The sequence below is a fragment of the Chiloscyllium punctatum genome, chromosome 25, assembly GCF_047496795.1.
Source record: "Chiloscyllium punctatum isolate Juve2018m chromosome 25, sChiPun1.3, whole genome shotgun sequence".
Taxonomy (NCBI): domain Eukaryota; kingdom Metazoa; phylum Chordata; class Chondrichthyes; order Orectolobiformes; family Hemiscylliidae; genus Chiloscyllium; species Chiloscyllium punctatum.
In genome coordinates, this window is record NC_092763.1 from 45,506,150 (window position 1) to 45,529,458 (window position 23,309).

The 23,309-nt window shown below is 39.2% G+C and overlaps 1 protein-coding gene across 3 annotated transcripts in view; it reads right to left on the reverse strand.

Annotated features, from left to right (window-relative positions):
• nlgn3a (neuroligin 3a) overlaps positions 1-23,082 on the reverse strand; it is a 319,502-nt gene extending 296,420 nt beyond the window's left edge. For all 3 annotated transcript variants that reach the window (XM_072595196.1, XM_072595195.1, XM_072595194.1), the window contains exon 1: positions 22,936-23,082. The gene's annotated coding sequence lies outside the window, so the exon portion shown is untranslated. The remainder of the gene's footprint in view (positions 1-22,935) is intronic.
• Between the last annotated feature and the right edge of the window lie 227 nt (positions 23,083-23,309).

Genomic DNA, 23,309 nt, shown 5'->3' on the forward strand with positions numbered 1-23,309 from the left:
CATTACTTAGTCACTCATGATGGACGAAATAGTATGTAGCCATGAGGTGAGAAAAGAACTGAGCTTAAGTGTGACACACATGATAACTGAATACACTGGAGATAGAGTCTGCGTTATCTGATACATAAATTACAGTTGTTTGGGCAAGGAATCAGAGTACAGCCAGCGCCCAAATAACCATATTTCACCAAGAGTTGACAAGGACATAATATATTAGAACGCTATTTGAGCATGGGAATCACTTTGTATGATTAGTTTATCCCAAGTCTCAATAAAGCAAGGAGCATGAAAACATAGCCTGGACCTCTTAAAGGTAGCCTCCCTCTCTTAAATGGGAGTTGCCTATTGAAGGCTTGCAAGAATGTTAAAGTGCATCAAATACAATAATGCAACAAGAAAGACTGATGATTCCCATCTTGACTGAAATATTTCTGGAGACATAAGTCATGGAGATGGGAAAGAGGAAAAATGCTATGTTTCTCCAAGAAACAAGGAGATTCTCAAAACATCCTATAGAAAGGATATAAATATAGTTAGCGCTGAGAACCAAGCTAAATGACCAAAAAAATGTCTAATGACCTCACACACAGGTAGTCAAGATATGTGAATGCTTCTTCCCACGATATATTCTGCTTATGACTCCATCAACATCTGACACTGTCCACCACTCATTCATTGAAATCAGAGCTCGTGTACAACATAGAATACTCCACCAGACATACACATATTGAAATATTGCCCACCTTATATCCACCCCTGCAGCCGCCAGATTCCTTTAGTTATTTAGCAATGGAAGTTATGTCATCCAAACAAATTCCAATCAATCACAGATGATTTTTTTCTCTTGCAGGACAAGGTTGCCCATAAACAATTGATTCAGGAAAGCATCGGTGAAGAACAGCTCCCTTGCATCAACAGCATTGCACTCAGCATCATGGGCCAGTTGTTATGAAATTGTTTTCCAGATGTTCAGGATGATACATTCTTGCCCTTGCTCCTTCTCAAACCTCACCTCACCCTGCTATTTGACATTAAGTATATACTCTAGATGGTATTCCATGGATCTCTTCTTTCTCACCCAATTCCCTTAGGCTCACCAGAGTCCTTCACTTACACATTTTTGCCACTAAATACCTAAAGTTTTTCCATCTGTCCAGCTGACGCAGCCTCATCATAAGGGTGAAAGTTGGTCCTGACCTCCAACGAACAGACACCATCATTTGATCTCATGCGCACAACTGCAGTTTAGAGTCTGGCACTGCTTCAACTTTATAGAATGGTATAAGAGTCATGTTATGAGTCAGTGGGCAGACGGAGGGTGTGGCCAGGGCAGGCAGAAAGGAGAATTAGTGCGGCAGCTCACCAGAGGACAAAGATCACAGACAAGATCAGATTAAGGTCTTGTAATAGTACAGCACAGCACTGATGGATACTAAGATTTGTGCTGTAGTGTCAAATCTGCTATAGAAACTCTCGAAGGAGTCTGTCTTCAACTTGCCACAGGGATGTGTGTACAGCTTGGAATCCATTCTTTCCGACATGGAAGTTGTCACTGGCTTCATGCCATTCAGGTTTAAACTGCTGTTAATACGTACAGATACAGCACCCAAAAATGTATGCAGGCCATCACAGCAGGTCAGGAATATATCCTCCAACAGATTGCTATTTTTGCTGAGACATATCACCAGTAAATGCCAGTAGCTCTGTGAAGCTACTGTTCTCACCCCTATCACTCTGCGCAGATACTTTTTTTGTCATGGAATCCAAGGCTTTTGGAACCGATAGGAAATGTGTGTAGACTGTTGTCAAAACAGATGATTTGTCAAAAGTTCTACTTTGCACTGAACCTGGCCATAAAGCCATAGAGTCATAGAGATGTACAGCATGGAAACAGACCCTTCGGTCCAATCCGTCCATGCCGACCAGATATCCCAACCCAATCTAGTCACACTTCCCAGTACCCGGCCCATATCCCTCCAACCCTTCCTATTCATATACCCATCCAAATGCCTCTTAAATGTTGCAATTGTGCCAGCCTCCACCACTTCCTCTGGCAGCTCATTCCATACACGTACCACCCTCTGCGTGAAAAAGTTGCCCCTTAGGTCTCTTTTATATCTTTCCCCTCTCACCCTAAACCTACGCCCTTTAGTTCTGGACTCCCCGACCCCAGGGTAAAGACTTTGCCTATTTACCCTATCCATACCCCTCATAATTTTGTAAACCTCTATAAGGTCACCACTCAGCCTCCGACGCTCCAGGGAAAACAGTCCCAGCCTGTTCAGTCTCTCCATATAGCTCAAATCCTCCAACCCTGGCAATATCCTTGTAAATCTTTTCTGAATCCTTTCAAGTTTCACAACATCTTTCCGATAGGAAGGAGACCAGAATTGCACGCAATATTCAAACTGTGGCCTATCCAATGTCCTGTACAGCCGCAACATGACCTCCCAACTCCTGTACTCAATACTCTGACTAATAAAGGAAAGCATACCAAACACCTTCTTCACTATCCTATCTACTTGCGACTCCACTTTCAAGGAGCTATGAACCTGCACTTTGTTCAGCAACACTCCCTAGAACCTTACCATTAAGTGTATAAGTCCTGCTAATATTTGCTTTCCCAAAATGCAGCACTTCGCATTTATCTGAACTAAACTCCATCTGCCACTTCTCAGCCCATTGACCCATCTGGTCCAGATCCTGTTGTAATCTGAGGTAACCCTCTTCGCTGTCCACTACACCTCCAATTTTGGTGTCATCTGCAAACTTACTACTGTACCTCTTATGCTCGCATCCAAATCATTTATGTTAATGACAAAAAGTAGAGGACCCAGCACCGATCCTTGTGGCACTCCACTGGTCACAGGCCTCCAGTCTGAAAAACAACCCTCCACCACCACCCTCTGTCTTCTACCTTTGAGCCAGTTCTGTATCCAAATGGCTAGTTCTCCCTGTATTCCATGAGATCTAACCTTGCTAATCAATCTCTCATGGAGAACCTTGTCGAACGCCTTACTGAAGTTCATATAGATCATATCTACTGCTCTGCCCTCATCAATCTTCTTTGCTACTTTTTCAAGATTTGTTTTTTTAAACAGAAAAGAGGAACTAAGCTGTCAGTTTACTAGAAATGGGATGTGACATTAGGTTGCTAGTCAAATGGAAGCCTAGTGAAGCCAAAAAAAAAAGGCAGGGCAATGAAATGATCTCAGTGGCACAATTTGCAAATGGACCAGGTTTGATTACACAACATTTAGCATTTTCCCGACACCTCAGATACTGAAGTAGTCCATGTTGAAATGCAACAAGACAATATTTAGGCTTGGGCTGACAAGTGGTAAGTAACATTAATGCCAGACAAATACAAGAGAATGACCATCTCCAATAAGAGACAATTAATCACTGTCCTTTAATATTCAATGGTGTTACCATCACTGAATCCCCCACTAACAACACTCTTGAGACTTACCATTGACCAGAAGCTCAAATGAACTCGCCTCATAAACACATTAGCTACAAGAGCAGGTCAGAGGCTAGGGGTACTGCAGTGAGTAACTCACCTACTGACTCCACAAAGCCTGTCTACAAGGCACATGTCAGAAGTGTGATAGAATACTTCCCACTTTCCCAAATGGGGGTAGCTCCAACAACACTCTATAAGCTTGACACCATCCAGGACAAAGCAGGCCACTTGATTGGCACCACATTCACAAACATCCACTCCCTCCACCACTGATGCTCAATTGCAGTACTATGAACGACCTACAAGATGTACTGCAGAAATTCACCAAAGATCCTCAGAAAGCACCTTCCAAACCCATGACCACTTCCACCTAGACTGACAAGGGCAGCAGGTGCATGGGCACACCACCACTTGTAAGTTCCCCTCCAATACACTTACCACCCTGACTTGGGAATATATCACTGTTCCTTCAGTTGTCGGGTCAAAATCTTGGAATTCCCTCGGTAAGGGCACGGTGGGTCAACCCACAGCATGTGAACCACAGCAGTTCAAGAAGGCAGCTCATCGTCATCTTCTCAAGGGCAACTAGGTGTAGCAATAAATGCTGGCCAGTCAGTGATGCCCATGTCCCATGACTAAATTTTTTAAAAAATTGCCTGAATTTAGAGCCATTAACTCCAGTGGACTGCCCTGTATATTTTTGTTATTTCTGCTCATGTGTAACATGCAACTCATATTAACTAATTTCCTGTGAACTCAGGTTTAATTTATATTGATATTGTATTTGATCATTAATGTTTTAAAATGTGAAAGTATTAATATCCATGCGGATTATAGAACCTTGCTGTTGCTTCTCTGTTAGACTCTGTTAGTCTGCTGCTGCCCATGTCAATACGGTCCAGTCTGAAACTATAACCACAGCACTCAGATCTGCTCAAGGTCATCCTGTACACATACCTCCACTGAACATCTGCAGCCTGCCACCTGTTATGCCACTGTGACTATGTTGGCACTGCTCAGGAATACTGCGGCAAGCAAAGTTCTCCATAAGGCAAAAATTTGCAAAAGTACAAGCATAAATAGTTAATCTTGTGAGGATTATAGCAAGTGTAATTGAATAAAACTGAAATGGAGCAGGTTTATTTTTGGTGGCTTTTATTTCAGGATTTTGCTCAGGAGTAGCTTGTGATAGTGCAGGGCAGATGAACTGAAAGGTGGGAACTGTGGAGCACTGCGATGTAGAGATTACATCTCAAAAGAACCAAAAGCTATTCATCCATTCATAGACATCAAGAGCCAAGGGTTTCTTCCTCATTCTGGTCTACAAATGTCTGGTGACTTCCAGGAGTTTGGAAACATGCTCAGGTGAATACTGAAGCACCCAGGCATCTGAACCATTGCTGCGGCACACATCCTGGTTGCGGCGTGGCTCTCATTGCAGCTCTTCGGTCCTTACAAAGCCAGGTATGGCTGTGAGCCATTAGCCAGGGGTACAGTGGGTATCCCTGGTTACCCAGCCAGAGTCCAGCTCCTCATGTTGCATCAAGAATGGCAGATATGGCTGACTGCCACAGAACAAACGTGTAACAGTTGCTGTCAGGCCAGCAGATATTCACCAAGACAATCTGCTAGCCACAGCTGCCCAACGGACAAATCAGGGCTCTTGCAGTTACAGAACATCACCACATTATGACGTAGGGTTCAGAGAATCGTGTGTATTGTAAATTTCACTATGCATCACTTAGAATCCCTTCAGCATCGTAAATCTATTTGTTCTCTCCCATCAGTGAAGATACTAAGATACTATGCCATCGCATTTAATACAGGCAATGTGTCATTTCTCTATAACAAAGGTCAGCAAACTAAAAGATGTTGTTAATGTCACCTTTTCCCATTTGGAAGGATCTGCTGCTGTAAACATTTATGATGACAGACATAAACAGCAAAGAGAGGAGCTGTTCACACCCCGCTGAGAGGCTACGGTTCAGGTCAGAGGAGACAGCAGTTTATTAATGGTGCAAAAGCCCATTGCACACTGTGTCTGTTCAGGATGAAAGTCAGAAAAGTGTTCCCATCAGTCACATGTCGGGCAGGGTCTTCTGTTGATAGGCTTCCTCCTTCTCTGCTGCTAGTATTTCATTTCCAACTCATGCTGCAGCCCAAGAGGAATTATAACCAGGGGCCAGGATAGGGGTTACATCACAGCCCAATAACCTGCACCCAGGCTCTAGGTGTACTACTGGGTTCAGGTCAAGCTCTGGGCCATTCTGCTTGCACTGGGGACAAGTGTGTGGGAGTAGGGCCAGGAACATCACCGCCACCTGTGATGTAGGTCTTTGTCTTATCTACAATACAACCCCATTACTGAAGGCAACCAACTCTAGTGTTGCTTCTATGGAAATGCAAAGCTCTTCCTTTAACACATAACACAGTAACTCTAAGCAAAAGTCAGAAGCACCTGAGTTGTAAGTTGGATTTTCGGTAATTATAGAACCATAGCGAGGGTTCATGAAGCAGTGCCACAAGTTCAGCTGGAGGTGAATAACAGTGGGTGTTAACAGGATTGGTACAATCCAAAATAGTAGACGTTGTGACAACTCAACGTTCAGTTGTTCGAAGATAATCAGCCTGCGTGATTCGAACATGCACATTTTCCTGCCACACGTCCCCCATCAGTCAGGATACATCCCAAAGCTGTTACAGATGCAATTTTTTTTAAATTCTAGGATTGTGTAATGGTGGCCACAGTAGCATAAGGGACAGTATTCCACTGCTAGCAACCTGGGGAGAGTGTGAAAACCATGGAACCTGCACACTCGTCATCAAGATTGCTATGAATCTTAAGCTTTCCTGCTTATTCCTCAAAGTGAAAGAGTGGGTTCCTGAGTTAAAAAAGGTAAAAATTTACCTTTCTGCAAATTCACTGTTCATCAGGCATCTTATGATGACACATCTATTCATAGATAGCTTTTAAGGTTAGCTTTGAGAATTGATATTAAATTATTCTAAAATTCTAAAACTATTAAAGTTGTGAAGTGTAACAAATTTAACTCCCAAACAGCGGGGCGTGCTTTTTTTGCTCTTGGTTAAGTAAATGTTAAATACATTTGAATTCTGTATTAAATGAACTGTATTCAGGGAAAAAGATTGTATTGAATTCAATGAAAAAGTTTACAGATCACTCCTATACCTTGTGTCTGCCAGAAATAATTTTTGATAGTCATTTTGATAGCCATGCTCTTAACGTCCTGGGTTCTTACCTCTGGAATTCCCTCATTAAATCTCTCTACTTCTCTTTCCTAATATAAGAGCGTCCTTTTACCTACTTGGTGTGGCCATTTGTCCTAACATTAGTGTCATAGGCTTTTATAGCCACTTTCTCTGTTCTGTCAGGCTTACTCTGGCTATCAATAAACTAAAGCAGGCCTAACAATGGAATATACCCAATGTTCTTTCGTAAAGCAAAATACACTTAATAAAACAGCAAAATTGTTACCCATATGATGCTTACATCAAATATCAGATCACGAACAACCGAGTGCTGATTAGATAACCCCTCCAGAGCTAGCTATGTTCTGAGGCAATGTTTTTATTGTTTTGCAGGCTGTACATTCAAACTTTTAAATTGTCTAGCCTCCAACAACTGATTGGCAAACTGGCAAACATCACAAGCGTGTCATAAAACTCAGCAGCAAAACTGGGGTGTAACATACAAGTGACCATAAAGTTAAACAGAGGAAGGGAATAAATGATTTATCATGAAAGTAGCTAGATAAGATCAAGCTTTCTTTGTGCAATATCAGTGATGAACTGAGATCTTCTTATACATTGAAGTAGTATTCACATCTTGACCTGATTTGATTTTACATACATATCAAAATCAATTACAAACATACTGTTTGCACAACAGTTGAAAACAAAGCATTTATAAGGCATCTTTACCACAACAAATATCTTCTGGTCTCTTCACAGGAATATTTTGATCCAAAATCTGACTCTGTAGATAGCAATCTAAAATGGACTCCTTTAGCCAAAATTAAGTGAAATTAAGGAGAAATAACATATGAAGTATGGTGATGATTTATAGATAAAAGACACTAGTTTTAATGACTGTGTTTTGCTGAAAGAGAGTGTGTATGTATGTATTTGTGTTTGTTCAGACTGAATGCAGTCATTCAACAGTAATAAACTGAGCTGTCACAGTAATTCTGAAAAAGCTGAGGTTCTGTTTAAAACAGACACAGTGAATCAGATGTGATAACATGAACTATGTATTAGTTAATATTTGGTTGATTGAATGATATATATAAAAAAACTACTGAGCAGGCTAAAAGCTGAGGTCAAGGCTCATTAAGTCCAAAGACACAAACCTCTTTCCAGGAATACACAAGCAAGTGTTGGTAAGCAATTCCTCAAACTAGCCATGGTAGATGACATGCTTGTGATGTTTGCCAGTTTGCCAATCAGTTGTTGGAGGCTAGACAATTTAAAAGTTTGAATGTACAGCCTGCAAAACAATAAAAACATTGCCTCAGAACATAGCTAGCTCTGGAGGGGTTATCTAATCAGCACTCGGTTGTTCGTGATCTGATATTTGATGTAAGCATCATATGGGTAACAATTTTGCTGTTTTATTGAGTGTATTTTGCTTTACTAAAGAACATTGGGTATATTCCATTGTTAGACCTGCTTTGGTTTATTGATATCCAGAGTAAGCCTGACAGAACAGAGAAAGTGGCTATAAAAGCCTATGACACTAATGTTAGGACAAATGGCCACACCATTTGTAAAAGGGCACTCTTATATTAGGAAAGAGAAGTAGAGAGATTTAATGAGGGAATTCCAGAGGTAAGAACCCAGGACGTTGAAAGCATGGCTATCAAAATGGTGAATTGATTGAAGTCAGAGATCATCAAGGGACCAAAATTAGATGGATACAAATCTCTCAGCATGTTGGAGGCCTACAGGTAATCACAGAGACTAGAGGAATTTGGAAATGAGGGACAGTATTTTAAAATGCATTGCCTGCATTATCTGCCAGTTAAACAATGAGCACAAGGTCAATAGGACCTGGACTGAATTAAAACATAGTCTTAGCTAACCTTAAGATTTTTCGCAAGGTGAATTGGGAGATGCTGGCCAGTTTGCAACTATAGAGATAATAGGATTAATGATAAATCCAGCAGATGAGATGAACTAATGCAGGGACAGAGTTTGCTGCTGTGACGAAAATGAAACAGGCAATCTTAAGGATGATGTAGATGTCTGGATGGAAGTTTATCTCAGGTTCAAATATGGCATCAAGATTTAAACAATCTGGTTCAACCATAGACAGTTGTCATTGTGAGGTATAAAGTCCGTATTCGAGGAACAGAATTTAACATGGAGACAAAAGACAATGGTTTCAGCTTCCCAATAATTAAATGGGAGAGATTTCGACTCATCCACTACTGGATGTCAGCATGTAGTCTTATAGTTCAGAGGGTAGAGTGCTGAAAGTTTATCTTCAAGAGGGTGTTTTACCTAATGCCACAATAATATGTTACCTCTCGTGACATAATAACCTGGGCATTGATATCATGGTATTGATTAATCCAATGAACGTTTATTCAAACTATTATACAAAACATTACATTCTTTAGGCACATAAGTTTCAAGACTAGTATTAAACGGTTGGTTGACAGCAGAGGAGTGAACTTCTAATAAAGTGTCATTTTTCAAGTGATTGAGGCAAGATGGAATAACAGGCCTTTATAATGTCACATGATGTGATGATATCATGATCATGTGACTTCACCATTGGCAGTGGCAGTGACAGGAGTTCTTCAATGAAGTTGATACTTGTTATGTTAGAGGAGTCCTAAGATCCCTGAGGAGTCCAACCTTAGATTTACAAGTTTTTCTGAAGTGGGGGTTTCAGTATTTCATGAGCAAATGGAACACGTAGCCCAATTGGTTTCCTTCCCCTTCCTTTTTCATTGACATTCCACCTCACAAAAAAGTCACTGAGCCTTGAGACAGCTTGTGACTTGCAGGATCAGGTGGTGCTATCCTGCGTGATCAACAGCTTTCTTCTCTCCTTAAGTGGTGTCAAGTCCTCAGTGCTTTACAGCAACCACAAGCATATTTTTTATACCTTTTCCTTTGACCACCCTTTGTGGATTAATCAATGGAGAGCTGAGAGGAAAGAATCTGTCAGGGAATGGGGTTTTCAGACATCTGGATTCAATGGGTGATCCATTGGAGGTGTTTCTTTAGGGCAGATTTGATGTAGACACCATTGTTAGAGGTTTTCAAGGATCTTAGTGTGACATCAATAGATGATCTATGTTTTGCTGCAGTAGAGGAGGCTGGTTAATGTAACAGCCTTACAGACTGGGATGTTTATTGATAACAGAGACATCATAAAGTCAAAGACATATTGTCGCAGTTTGAAGGTAGTGCTAATACATTTGACTTGGTGCTGGACTTCTTCATTAATAGTAGTCTCTCAGGGGAAGTAGCTGCTGAAATATCGGAAGGTCTGCACACTACGCCAGAGCGACTCTGTCTACATAGATGGTGTGAGGATACTCAACTGGCCTGAGGAAAAGTGGTGGAAGACCTTTGTCTTGATTATGTTTAAGGACAGGCGAAGCATTGTATACCAGGTCTTGGAAGCTTTCGAGCATCGTTTGCATGTCCTGTACAGTACAAGCCATCACAAAGTGATCATCCACAAACTGAAGGTTTGTCCTTTAAAGAAAGACTGACTGAGAGACACAAAACAGTAGAGGTGGCAAGAGAGGTTGGAGTGAGGTGAAGTGTCATGTAACCATTCAATGATTCTCACATTTGGCCTGTAACGTTCAGACCAATTCTCTAAGAACAATTTAACTTATCCCACCCCTTCCAACTTTTTCACTATGGCTCTGTATTTTGTTTCCCTTGAGGTGATAATCCAATTTCTTTCTGAAAGCCCTATTTAAATCTCCTTCTAACACCCATTTAAGGAGTGCAATCTAGATCGTGAACATTTTTTGTGTTTAAAAAAGGTTGCCTTAAATTACTTTTGGTTCTGTTCCCCAAGAGTTACAACTGTGTCTTTAAAAGTAAAATGGAGACAGCTATGTAACCCATTCTAGAATTTGTGAGGTTTACATCACTTTCTGAATTCATGCTACATAAGCTATAAGTCTACTAAGGTACCAGGAATACTTGGAAAGAATTGGATTGTAAACAATTGTAAACAGTGCTGTAAACTATAAATTTGCCGATAAAATAGAAGAGAGATTCAAAAAAATGATACCCGATCAACATTTCTAGTTAGATATGGAATGAATGTACTTCGTGTTGCTATGAGGAAAAGTGTGCCAAGGAAGCTATTTTTGAGATCAGGTTACCTGCTTCCCTATAAATCAATGATTGGTTTTGCAAACTGCCACAGCCTGATGTGAAGATAAGGTAGTTGCTAATTAAAGAAATGTATCTCATTCATTTAAGGATTACAGATTTGGCCTGGCATAGCCAGAAGGGAGGAAGGATTGGGCCTTGTTGTTGGTAAATTGAGAGATTGCTCCAACAGCTAAAGGATGTACCTGGATATTTGAAGCTGAAGTTACTATGTGGCAAAATAAGATAATGTGATGTGGTTGGTTGAAAGGTGGGAGTAATTGTTGATTCCATGGAGACAGTGATATATGATAAGTATAAAAGGGGAACATTTTCTACAAGCTGCCATGAAAAAGAAAATTGGCATTAGTCAATGCTATTTGTTCATGAATAATGTTACACTTTAGAAATAGTATTTTGTTTAGTCAGTTGCTCCTTTAAAACTTTAAATCTTGTCATGTCATTCTTTCAGTTATTAATGGTAAGGTTCTTTTTAAATTATTGGTCTCTGTAGGGATAATAGCACCATCATCTCTCCTGTGTCTCCATTTTCTCAAACCTTCTGCCAATTGGAACAGTTTCTGTCTAGACCTCACATGATTTTGAAAACCACTAATAAATCTCATCTCAATCTTGTGTTCTTTGAGAACAACTACAGCTCCAATTTGTTCAGGTAACCGAAGTCTTCCTTCTTTGAAACCTTTTTTTTTTCCTGTACCCTTTCTAAAGACTTGGTATCTTTGCTTATGTTTGGTACCCAGAATTTCTCATGTTGAAACTGAAACAAAGATTTGTCATGATTCCATTATTTTTATACTCTATACCTCAATTAATATAGCCCAGGGCCTGGTATATCTGCTAGCCACTTTCTCAAACTTTCAATGATTTTAGCATGTATACCCCCAGGTTTCTCTGTTTCTGTAATCCATTTGTATTGTGATCTTTAGATTATGTTATGCCTCTCCTCATCCTTCTAATCAAAATGCATCACTTTCTACTTTTCTGCATTAAGTTACATTTGCTATACAAAACCAGTCCATGTGTCCTTGAAGTTTATTACTAGCCTTGAATCATTTATTCATTCAGTCTAGAGGCTCTTTGGTGCACCACAAGAAACTATTTTAAATCGACACCAGCCCATATTAGGCCCATAATCTTGAATGTTATGATTTTTTAATGACATATCCAAACACTTTTTAAAAGATGTGAGGTTACCCGCCTCAAACTACCCTCCCAGGCAGTGTATTCTCATTAATCTCTGGTGAAAAAACTTAACTTTCCCCTCAACTCAGGTTTTCCTCAACTTCCCAATCCTATTTATATCCCATTCCTGGTTCACAAGTTCTTCCAAATGGGAAATATGGGGATAGGTTAAGGGAGGTGGGGGGGTGTTCTCTTTAGAGGGTCGGTATGGTTTGTGGGTGGCACGGTGGCTCAATGGTTAGCACTGCTGCCTCACAGCACCAAAGACCCAGATTCGATTCCGACCTCGGGCAACTGTCTGTGTGGAGTTTGCGCATTCTCCCTGTGTATGCGTGGGTTTCCTCCAAGTGCTCTGGTTTCCTCCCATAGTCCAAAGGTGTGCAAGTTAGGTGAATTAGCCATTCTAAATTGCCCACTGTGTTAAGTGCATTAGTCAGAGGGAAATGGGTCTGGGTGGGTTACTCTTCGGAGGGTCGGTGTGGACTTGTTGGGCCGAAGGGCCTGTTTCCACACTGTAGGGAATCTAATCTAATCTAATCTAAAATGCAACCAGTCAAACACAGTTCCACTCAGATGTATGACAGAGGCATTGGAAAAAGATGTTGTGGTCAAAAGTCTGAAGGTTTCAAATAAACAGATCAATGGATAAGGAGGTGTGTTTTATTTTATTACTGCATGTAATTTGTAACTTCAATATGAGCCATTTCATTACAGTGGAAGGGGGAAGTCCTGATTAGAAGAGTTCTCGGGAAGACAGGGTCAGTTAGCTGGTTTGTGACGCAAAGTGATATAAATGGCATGGGTTCAATTCTTGCACAGGCTGATGAGGTTATCATGAAGAACTTCCTTTCTCTACATCTCCTTTTGCCTGGGGCATGGTGACTCTCAGGTTATACGACCTGGAGGGAGGGTGAACAAAACAGAACAGAATAGTTTTCTTTAAAGGAACCAGGGGTTCCTGTTCTGACTAGAAGTCACAGACCTGAAATAGAACTCTGTTTTTACTCATTTTACAAATACTGCCAGACCTACTTAGTATTTATAGCATTTTGTTCTCATTTCAGATTATCAGCATCTGCAGTATTTTTTTCTTATTATCAGATAATGAATATTTTGTTTCAGATGCACTTATGAGTTATCACATGAACAGAAAGCAAATAACGGTTTGAATTTCCTGCACATTTGGAGGGTCAATTTTCACTGTCTTTTCCAAACTTGTGTTCTTAGTGCTCGAATACAATAATTGTAATGTTATGAGCACATTTAAGAAGTGAAGATTAGTTTGGGGAATCCTTTGTTGTAGAAGATCGTTGTTACATTGTGATAAGTGATTCATTTTTGAAATCTCCAACTTTCAGGGTTGGATTAATTTTCCTGTTCCAAGTTCAATAGGAGTCTGGTCACTTCAATGATGCGACATTTACAGTTCAGCTTCAGTCTTATTGCAAAGTTAAAACTAGTGTGTAAATTTACCCCAAAATTTATGATTATTAACTTAAAAAAAAGAACAAAAATACCAAGTTCAATTTGCATTCTCTGCTGAATTAACATCACAATTAAGGTAGTAGCTATCCCAGGAATAGAGACTGCAAACTACTACCAAATGTCTGTTCTAATCAAAACCAAATGACTTCTACTGAAAAATGCATCACTATGTTGATTAGCAACTACATCTAGTTCAGCATCAGAACTGTCAACACTTACCATTTAGTCAACACTAAGGAGCATATAAGAAGTGACTGGTTGGGCAAAGTACTGTGCTTTGCAGTTACAAATGAACCATACGTTATAAATATTAAAACTGTAAACAGTAGCTTGTGACTGATAAAGACATGCTGCAGTCTTATACAGGCTGATGCATATTAGATATAAGCGAGAATATCTCTTCACAAATAATAGCTACCACTCAAAGAGCACATATATAGAGAAACCTTTGATCTCAAACTCTGCCTTCAAGTAAAAGGAATTAATTCCTATCGTTATATATCACACTAACAAAATAAGAGGAAAATATTTTGAAATATGCAATCTCTTAAAATGCTGATTTGTTCCTGGGAATTAGAGAAAAATGTTGGCATATCCTCACTTTCCATTGCAAGAAAACCTTTGAATCCTATGAATAAAAAGAATCCACCATCTTGAGCAGAAGCCAAGTTCAGCTTTGTGCCCAGGCCCTAGAGATTAATGAAAGAGCAAATTTTCAACTGGTCGAGTCACGTATTCACTCAGCAACTAAGATAATCCTCCCAAGTATCCAGCCTAACATTGTTAACCTACAACTCTGCTCTCACATTTAGTGGAGATAATTGACAGCTCCCCTCAAGAGCAAAACAGTAAATAAAGCAAAGACTTTAATGTAACTATCGAAGAAAATCTGGTAGTAATGTATTAAGGCAGTTAAGACACTTTTGATGGATACTGTGGATTACAAAACCATCCCAATCAAACTACAATCTTAGGTAAACCAAGTTCTTAATTCTAGACAGTTCATTCAGAAGAACAAGAAAAAGAAGCTATATTCTGTGAAGGGCAGCAGGTGAACAATCTTAAACTGACATTATGTTCCACATGCAGATTTCAAGCACAACTTTACATCAAATAAGCATAGAAGTCTGACAAGCAACATATTATATAAAGTTTATAAAAAGTGACATTTGCTATCTTCTGATAGTCGTCATGCCTGAATGTATTTCAGATGCTCTCTATTCATTCCTGTACACACTTCTTGCTGGGAATATTCTTAAAGTATAACTATCACAATGTACAAGTCTGGAGAATTTAAGTATAGGTATATAACATATCAGTTAACTTTTCAAAACCACTGCATTTGCACAGGATATTTTCTCATTTTATATAAAAGAGCAATACTGCTCATTTGAAAAGAACAAGTTGTGAACAGCTCAAACTAATGATTCCTTAAATTGAGAAAAAAAAACGATAGGGAGAAAAAGTCTAATGTTCATCTCTACCACTACTCTAGAGCTACTAATGTCTCTTCAGCTTTAACAGGTGTTATATTCACAAGCATGTTTAGAATATTTTTTATCAATCTGCATTTCACTTTCACATACAAGCTCACTGGCGTCCCCATGGCTGACATAGGTAGGAGAGAAATACTGTAGCTTAATAAGTTGTCTAATGGAGCAGTATCAAATACTTTCATACAAAAAGAAATTGCATGTTAGATAGAAATACAGAGAGGGAGACTCCGTTTGTAAAAGTACTGCTGAATAGAGAATATTCTAGAAAAATGTCTCGATATTGTATGGGGATTACACCAGCAATATGATGCAACATCACAACTCCAGTAGGACCAAGCAAAACAATTTAACCAAACCATTAAATTGGCCCCACACTGCTCCCTAACAATTCTCAGATTTCCCTTCAGATGGGAGCTACAGAATAAGCTTGTTGAAATTATGAATATTTGAAAACTAAATAAATGGTAAAAATATCATCTTATTTATTTTCTGCCCACCAGAATTATGTTGAATGCAATCAATCAATCACAAGGACGTAGCCACAGTTCAGCACAACAATGCCTTAATTTTACATCACATCTGAGTCATTGGAAAATGCCCATGGTGTTTCTCAAAAGACTAATAAGACAAAAAAAGCAGACTGCAACAAGAAACAAATATTCAAAAATGTATTTAAATAACTTATGACCACCAGACACCTCAAAGTGCTTTAATCAATGAAGTACTTCTAAAGTGTAGTCACTGTTCTAAAGTAAGAAATGCAGTTATCAATATGCACTCAACACACTCCCACAATCAATATAATGGCCAGATAATTTGATTTTGCAATGTTGATCGAAGATTAATTATGGTGGGAATCTGGAACACACTGTCTGGAAGGCGGGGGAGGGGGCTAACCTCACAACCTTTAAAAACTACTTGCATGAACACTTGAAATGTCATAACATTCAAGTTCTGGACCAAGTGATGGAAAGTGGAACTAGTGCAGATTTAGAGTAGTTTTGTGTCAGCATAGACTTGAAGGGCTAATGGGCCTCTTTAGTACGAGTACGTATGATTCTATGTTATTGGGCAATGGGACAGATGTTCGGAAAAAGTGAAAGAAAAATAGAAGTTGCTGGAAAAACTCAGCAGGTTTGGCAGCATCTATGTGAAGAAAGCAGAGTTAAGAAGAGTCCGGTGATTTTTCATCAAAACAGGTCTGATGAAGAGTCACCGAACTCGAAACGTTAACTTTCTTCTCTGTCAGATGCTGCCAGATCTGCTGAGTTCCTTCAGCAAGTTGTTTTCTTTTCAGATTTCCAGCATGCACAGTTCTTTTTGTTGATGTCAGGAATAACTAACCTGTTCTTCAAAATAATGGATCTTCTACATCCATCCAAGCAAGCTGGCGTGTTTTGGTATATTTTACTTGATATACAGCTTCTCAAATCAGTATAACACTCGCTTGGTACTGTCCAAGAGTGCCAGCTATAATCTTTACACTCCAACCCTGGAACAGGATTTGAACCTAAAATCTTATAATTCAATGTTGAAAGTGCTACAAACTGAGCCACAGCTAAACACAAATACAGCTGTCAGAAGGTTATTTGCAGCGATGTGTTTTAAAGAGGATTTTAAGAGTAAAAGTGCAAAGTGGAGACAGGAAGGAAATTCTAAAGTGTGGGGCGTCGAGTATTGTTGGCAGGGCTGATCGTTTCAGTCGAAAGGAGGTTTAAATGCACAAAAGGTTAGAGTGAAAGAGATGGAGAATACAGTGGTGAGGCACTGTAGGATGGGGACAGCATTTCCAGAAAGAGAAATAGAGATACTTTTTAAAATAAATAATCACAAGGGATAACCATTTTTAGTTTAAGGACTTGGAAAACTATGAACCAACTTATAATATAAGCATCCAAGTTTTGAATGGCTTATTGTGTGAGAATACAAGACCAGTTAAGAGAGAATTTTAACAATCAAGTATGACAATGCAAGTGGCACATATTATATACCAGAATCAAAGTTTTGCATTTAATCACAATAAACTTCATATAATCAGATAAAAGTCAACACTGAGATAAAGACAACAATACAAGGAAGAGTGACTAAACACTTGGTCGGAGAAGTGGTTTTCAAAGAGAATATTATAAAATGACAGAGGGAAATAGGATAATGGAAAAGTTTAGGAAAATCAATCCTAAAACATGGAGTCTACATGGCCCAAGGATAGCCACCAATGGCTGGGGGAAAAATAGGGTGAATTAGTAAACAGAGTTGGAGGAATACAAAATTCTTTCATAGTTGTAGAGAGGAAAGAAAAGGTTGTATTAACAAACGTGGACACTAGATTGAGGATTTTCGATTTGAGACATTGAGCAAAGAATCCGTTGCAACACTATATTAAGGCATGCATCCATGGCCTGTCACAGTCATATTCTGCCACCATCAGGCTGTAAAATTATCCAAGGTCAAAGTATCTTTTTGTAACAGATTACAACAATAATGCTACTCGTCTAATGACCAACTAGAGGTTTTGGCTATGTAATTATAATAAACTACTGTTTTACTAATTTTCAGTTACTACAAACCTCTCATTATTATGATCTATTTCAAATCATTATGATAGGCAGAGCCATTATTTCTAACTTCTTTATTAGCCATTTTCAACACTCTAAAAGGCATTACTTATCTCTTATTACTGTAAACCCATTATTTATTGTTGCAAATGTTTGCTATTTAAAGTGTTTGGCTTTTTGAAGTTCCTAGTTTTTACAAGAGCCTCATTATATGATCTCTATTTCTCAGCTTCTCCTTACAAAAGCCTTCTGCCGGTCATGCCTTTTGAACAACCACAACAGTGAAGCTCAGAATCTGAAATACATCAGAATAATATGACATATGGAAAATTTAAAAGAATATTGTTTAATGGCAGAATTGATAGAGCAAATAACATCAGATTGTTTTAACATATCAAAAATAGCTAACAAGTCAATTAAACAACGCTCATAGGGACAATGAATACCAGAGAGCACAGGATAACTAAAAACAGAATCGCAGGAAGAAACAACATATATTAGAGAGACATATTGAAGCAGCAGAAATGTTAGAGTAATGAAATATAATGGAATAATGAATGTACTGTGTGGTGGGAAAACTTTTAAGTATTATGATTCTTCAGAAAATTAACAGTCACTTTGGACAAATCAGGATCAATGAAAGACAACACACAGGTTCTGAAGAAGGGTCACTGGACATGAATGTTAAATGTTTTATCTCCAGAGATACTGCCAGAGCCACCGCATTTCTCTAGCAATTTCTGTTTTTGTTTCTCATTTCAATCATCTGCAGTTCTTTGTTTTAGTTGAAAACAAACAGCTTTGTCTAAGGCAGATTGGCAATCACAGACATGAACCAAAGTGTTACTACGGTTTCTCTTCCATGAATACTGCTTGATGTCCTGAGTCTTTTCAGCAGTTTCTGAGTTTCTTGGACCCCCTTTGGTCTTGTACCGGTAGGATCACCAGTTGGACCCTCCACCCTTCACTGTCTGTGATCCAGGTCAGGAATTGTGCTATACAAACCAAGTCGCATCCCTACCCTTAATAACATGGTTTCAAATCTCTTAATCTATCCCCAATTCCAGTACTGAAGAGCAGGGATACAGATTTGAACTCAACACAGCCTGTGCAGCAATATTGAAACAAAAATACTGTGATGTTGGAACTCTGAAATAAGAACAGAAAATTTTGATGGAAGGTCACAGAGCTGACATTCATTTTCCTTCCACAGATGCTGGTGACCTACTGAGTATTTCCAACGTTTTCTGTTGTCACTGCATGTAGTACATGCATTAGTGGTTGGATATTCTGTAGACAGAGGTTAAAAAGAGTCATTTATTTGGATTTTGTTCAAAACTGGCCTCAATTTTGTCCAAATACCAACAAACTCTGGCTCAAAATTCAAAACCGTGTTTGGCATCTGCCAACACATGAGATTGATGATCCTGAGTGTAACAAATGTGTCAAAATAAACCCATTGATTTTATAAACAACTCTAATGAGTCATTATAGCTAATTAATTAGACTGAATCACTGCACACAACCAAAATAATAGACATATGATCTACTTCTCAAAGAAAACTTCAAAGAAGTATTTCTGTTATGTTTCTCCATGGAGTCAAGTCAACATCTGCTAACCAAGTATCACAGTACTACTCACATGAAACATGAAGTTATCATGCTTAAATTAAATATAATAGCTCATTAGACAGTTTTAGAAATAAACCAGTTTTGAGGTTTTGTTTTTATAGGGATCATGAAATTAATGAAATATCAGAAAAGCTAAATCTGGTTCATTCATGTTCTCCAGGGATAACCTGCTGTCCCTACAACCTACAAGTGACCCCAGACCTACAGAAATGCGGCGACTTTTAACAGCACTCTGAACTAGGCCAATGAACACCTCTGTTGCAAATGGTTTATTACCATCTACCCAAGGGCAATTAGTGATAGGCAATAAATGCTTGATTCGTCATCAAGCCTCTAAGAAAATCAAAATACAGACAAAACAGAAATTGCAAAATCTTGATGCTCTCCATACCTCACTCTTTGCCCCAATTCTTCTTTTAACTATAACCCCTTATTCAGGTATGGACTTGTGTACAATTTCAAAATTAGTATCTTACCTATGTGTTTTGCATGTATCAACCTAGGTAAATTTCAGTCGATAATTTAGATGCAAAGGTTACATTGATGAATGGATTCTGATCTCACCTGAATATCTAATACAAGCCCTTTCTGGCAAAGGTCACTGGCTGAATGCTGGCTGATCTTTCCTCTCGAGCCCAGAGGTATTGGCCAAATTTAACATCCTTACCATGTCCTTGTCTATCAACTAGAATTGCATAGATTAAGGGATTGAACATAGCACTTCATAGATCATACTGACTCAATGAAATACAATGAACCATTTTGTAAAAGTTAAACATAGTAGCAATGACAAAATCTACAGCTATTTATGCAAAAGAAAATCACAGAATCTCTACAATGTGGAAGCAGGCCATTCAGTCCTTCCACATTGACCTTCTGAAGAATATCTCACTTCCCCTTACCCCATCCCTGTAACCCCACAATTCCCATGGCCAATCCACCTAACATGCACATCTTTGGATGACAGCCACCAGTTTTGAGCTTACCACTTTCAGCTACGTTTCAGACATACTCGTACCTGTCTCTCGGTTCCTACATGATGTATGTGAGACTTCTCCTTTTCGATCAAACTCTAGTAGATTAAAATTCAAATAATACTGGCTGCCACTCACACAGCTGCCTCTTTCAATGGATATTCTATGCAGTGGTTGTATTAATATTTCAGGAAGGTAGCTGAAGACTGCATCTTCTGACAACTAAATGACATTTGTTGTCTAAAGGCTTATTCAATTAGCTACAGAAATTGCATTTTTGGACACCTCTAGCCCTATCCCCAAAAATGAACAGTGCCCACAACATCCTTGGTGTAAACATCAACACACATGTATAGGGGTAGGGAATTCAGTCCTTGAACTTATTCTGCCATTCAAATAGACTATGGCTAATTTGTAATTCAATTCCATTTACCTGGTTTTGACTCCTATCCCATGATAACCTCACCTAACAAAAATTTATTGATTTATGTTTTGAAAAATTTATTAAACCTAGTATCTTAAACCTACATAATCTTTTGGGGAGTGAGTTCAATATTTCTGTGATTAGTGTGGAAAAGTGCATCATGATTTCAGTCTTGAATGGTCCAGCTCTAATTTTAAGACTGTGCCCTCTTCTGGATTTCCAATCAAAAGGAAACACTGTTTCTGTGTTTACCTCTATCATCTTGAACAGCTCAACTAGAAAATCTCTCACCCCACGATATTTAAGGTAAGAATTTTCAGAAAACAAAGAAAATAGCATTCAAAAACAAAAACATTTGTCTTCAACTAAAGCTATGTGGGCAGGCAATCCAGCACTTTCACATTCTGTTTAAAACTGCAAAGCACATATATAGATCACATAAACACCAGAAATACAGACAAAATCTACACACACACACACACCTACACAATACACAAATTATCTTGATTTATATATACAAACAAAGACCCATATAAACTCTGGTACTGAGACACATTAATTTCCATACATGCTGTTTATTCAGACTTCTGACAACTGAACACCACATTGGAACCAAAAATTACTTCAGGATTTGAAGTTGAAATGACATGAAATAAAGCCTTTACACATGACATGAACAGAATTGGGAATTAACTATTAGGAATTCATACTACTTATTACTTTCAAGTTGAAAGCAAATGTTGTTCCTGTCAATGTGAGCATTGGCCAAGTAATCTGGAAACAACAGAATTTAGAATCAGATAGGGAAAAGTCACTGATTGTCCAGTATGTAGAATGCCTCATTTGAAATAAAACTTGAAGAAGTCAGATAAAGGCTGACATAAGGATACACTTCAGAAAAAAAGTAACCCTTTTCAAAATCTAACAATGAATGAAAATATATAACCGCCTGCATGAGGGGCATGTTGATGTATTACATGAAGGAAAGCAATTTCTTTCACTGGTCAGTTAAGAGAAGATATCCGAGGAATACAATACCATCTTTTTAAAAAATGTTTTCTCCTCATCCCCCACCCCCTCCCCAAACACCACTCTCCAATATGTGGAGAGAGGCACTTCAGTTCTGAAAGGGTTAGTGATTTAGCTGCTCAGATGCAGTGCCTGGATGTTTGGTGGTTTCTATTGAATGGGATCTGTTTAAAGCAGCAGGGATTCCAGTTACAGCCAGTCTACGAGACCCGAATATGAATAAGAAAAACAGCTCACAAATACCACTCTAAACACTTTAGAGAAGAGGGAAAAAAAATCCTGCATCGATGCATGGCGGTGAGGGAGGGGGTGGGAGAAAGTGGGGGCTGAGGCAAACCACGACTGAAGGCAATTGATAGATAGCTGCACAATAATCAGTAAATTGCCAAGATTGTATGTCATTCAGATTATATGCCTAGACAGGATAAAACCAGAAGAGCTGGAGGAGCCCACCAAATGAAACCCAACTCAACTGGAAATTGCATACAAACAAGGTGATGGAGAGATGTTCTTGTGCAACTTGCAGCTACGATCATGAAGCAGAAAGACTGTATGCTTACTCCATTCCAACAATATCATCTCTATTGATTTCCACATTTCAGCAAACAAAAAGCATTTATTATTTTTATATGGTGAAATGTCATTTTGTCAACTTGCACACACACTCACTTGGCTAGACTCAATCTCCATGACAACAGCTAGCCTGGAGGTTGTTTTTTCCCCTTCTATCAGTCCAGAAAGATCAGTTTTTTATATTTATATATATACATAATTGGAAGAAAAATCTTGTTAAACAATATTAAAGACAATCTATATACAGAGCACAATACAAGAAGCAGGAAACTCGGAGCTGCAAAAATATCCCAATTAAGCAGCAGGAAATTTCAAATCTATTTGCATTCAACACCAATTTCAGACTTCGTACCAAATCCATCAAAAACACAGCTTCTCAAGGATAGAAAGATCATCAACCACCAGTTCTTGAGGGGTTTTTTTTCTCTCTCGCCCGTATCCTGGAGCAGATTTCCTTCAGATAGACACTTGTTTTTTTGGTTTGAATAATATGGAATATTGTTGGTTAACAGCTGTAAAGATGGAGAAATATTCAAAGAGGCGGCAGACGTCTGCAGACGGGAAAAAGGTTCAGTGGGGCAGGCAAGCAAGACGGAAGGCTAAGCTAAATAACAGAACAGAGAGAATAACTAATGTGATAAAAACCCTCTAGTGGGTGCTGGGTCCCCGCTTACCGCTCGCATTACTACCTCCTCCTCTCCTCCCGTTCTATCGAGGGGACTCTTACCTGGGACTGGCAGGGTATCAGGAGCAGTCTGATGCTGTGCAACTCGCCGCTAGTTCCATGCCTATGTCCCGGAGGTTGATGGTGCGCTCTCTTTGCCCTGATTCCACTATCAAAGCGTTCCCACCGCTGCCTCTCCCTCCGCCGCTTCTCCTTTCACTGCAAAAGCTTGTTTGGGGTGGGGGGGGGGGGGTGGTTGGGGAAACCGTAGGGGGCCGCGGGCACGAGCAATGCGCGGGCACACCAAAGCGCCGACGTGACCTGAATACTGATCAGCTTGTGAAGGAGTGAGGCAGACTGAGTTGTGGGCATTTACTGCGTCCATCTATTGCCACTCCACCAGCCTAAACCAAATCTGAATAGTGCAGCATCTTGCC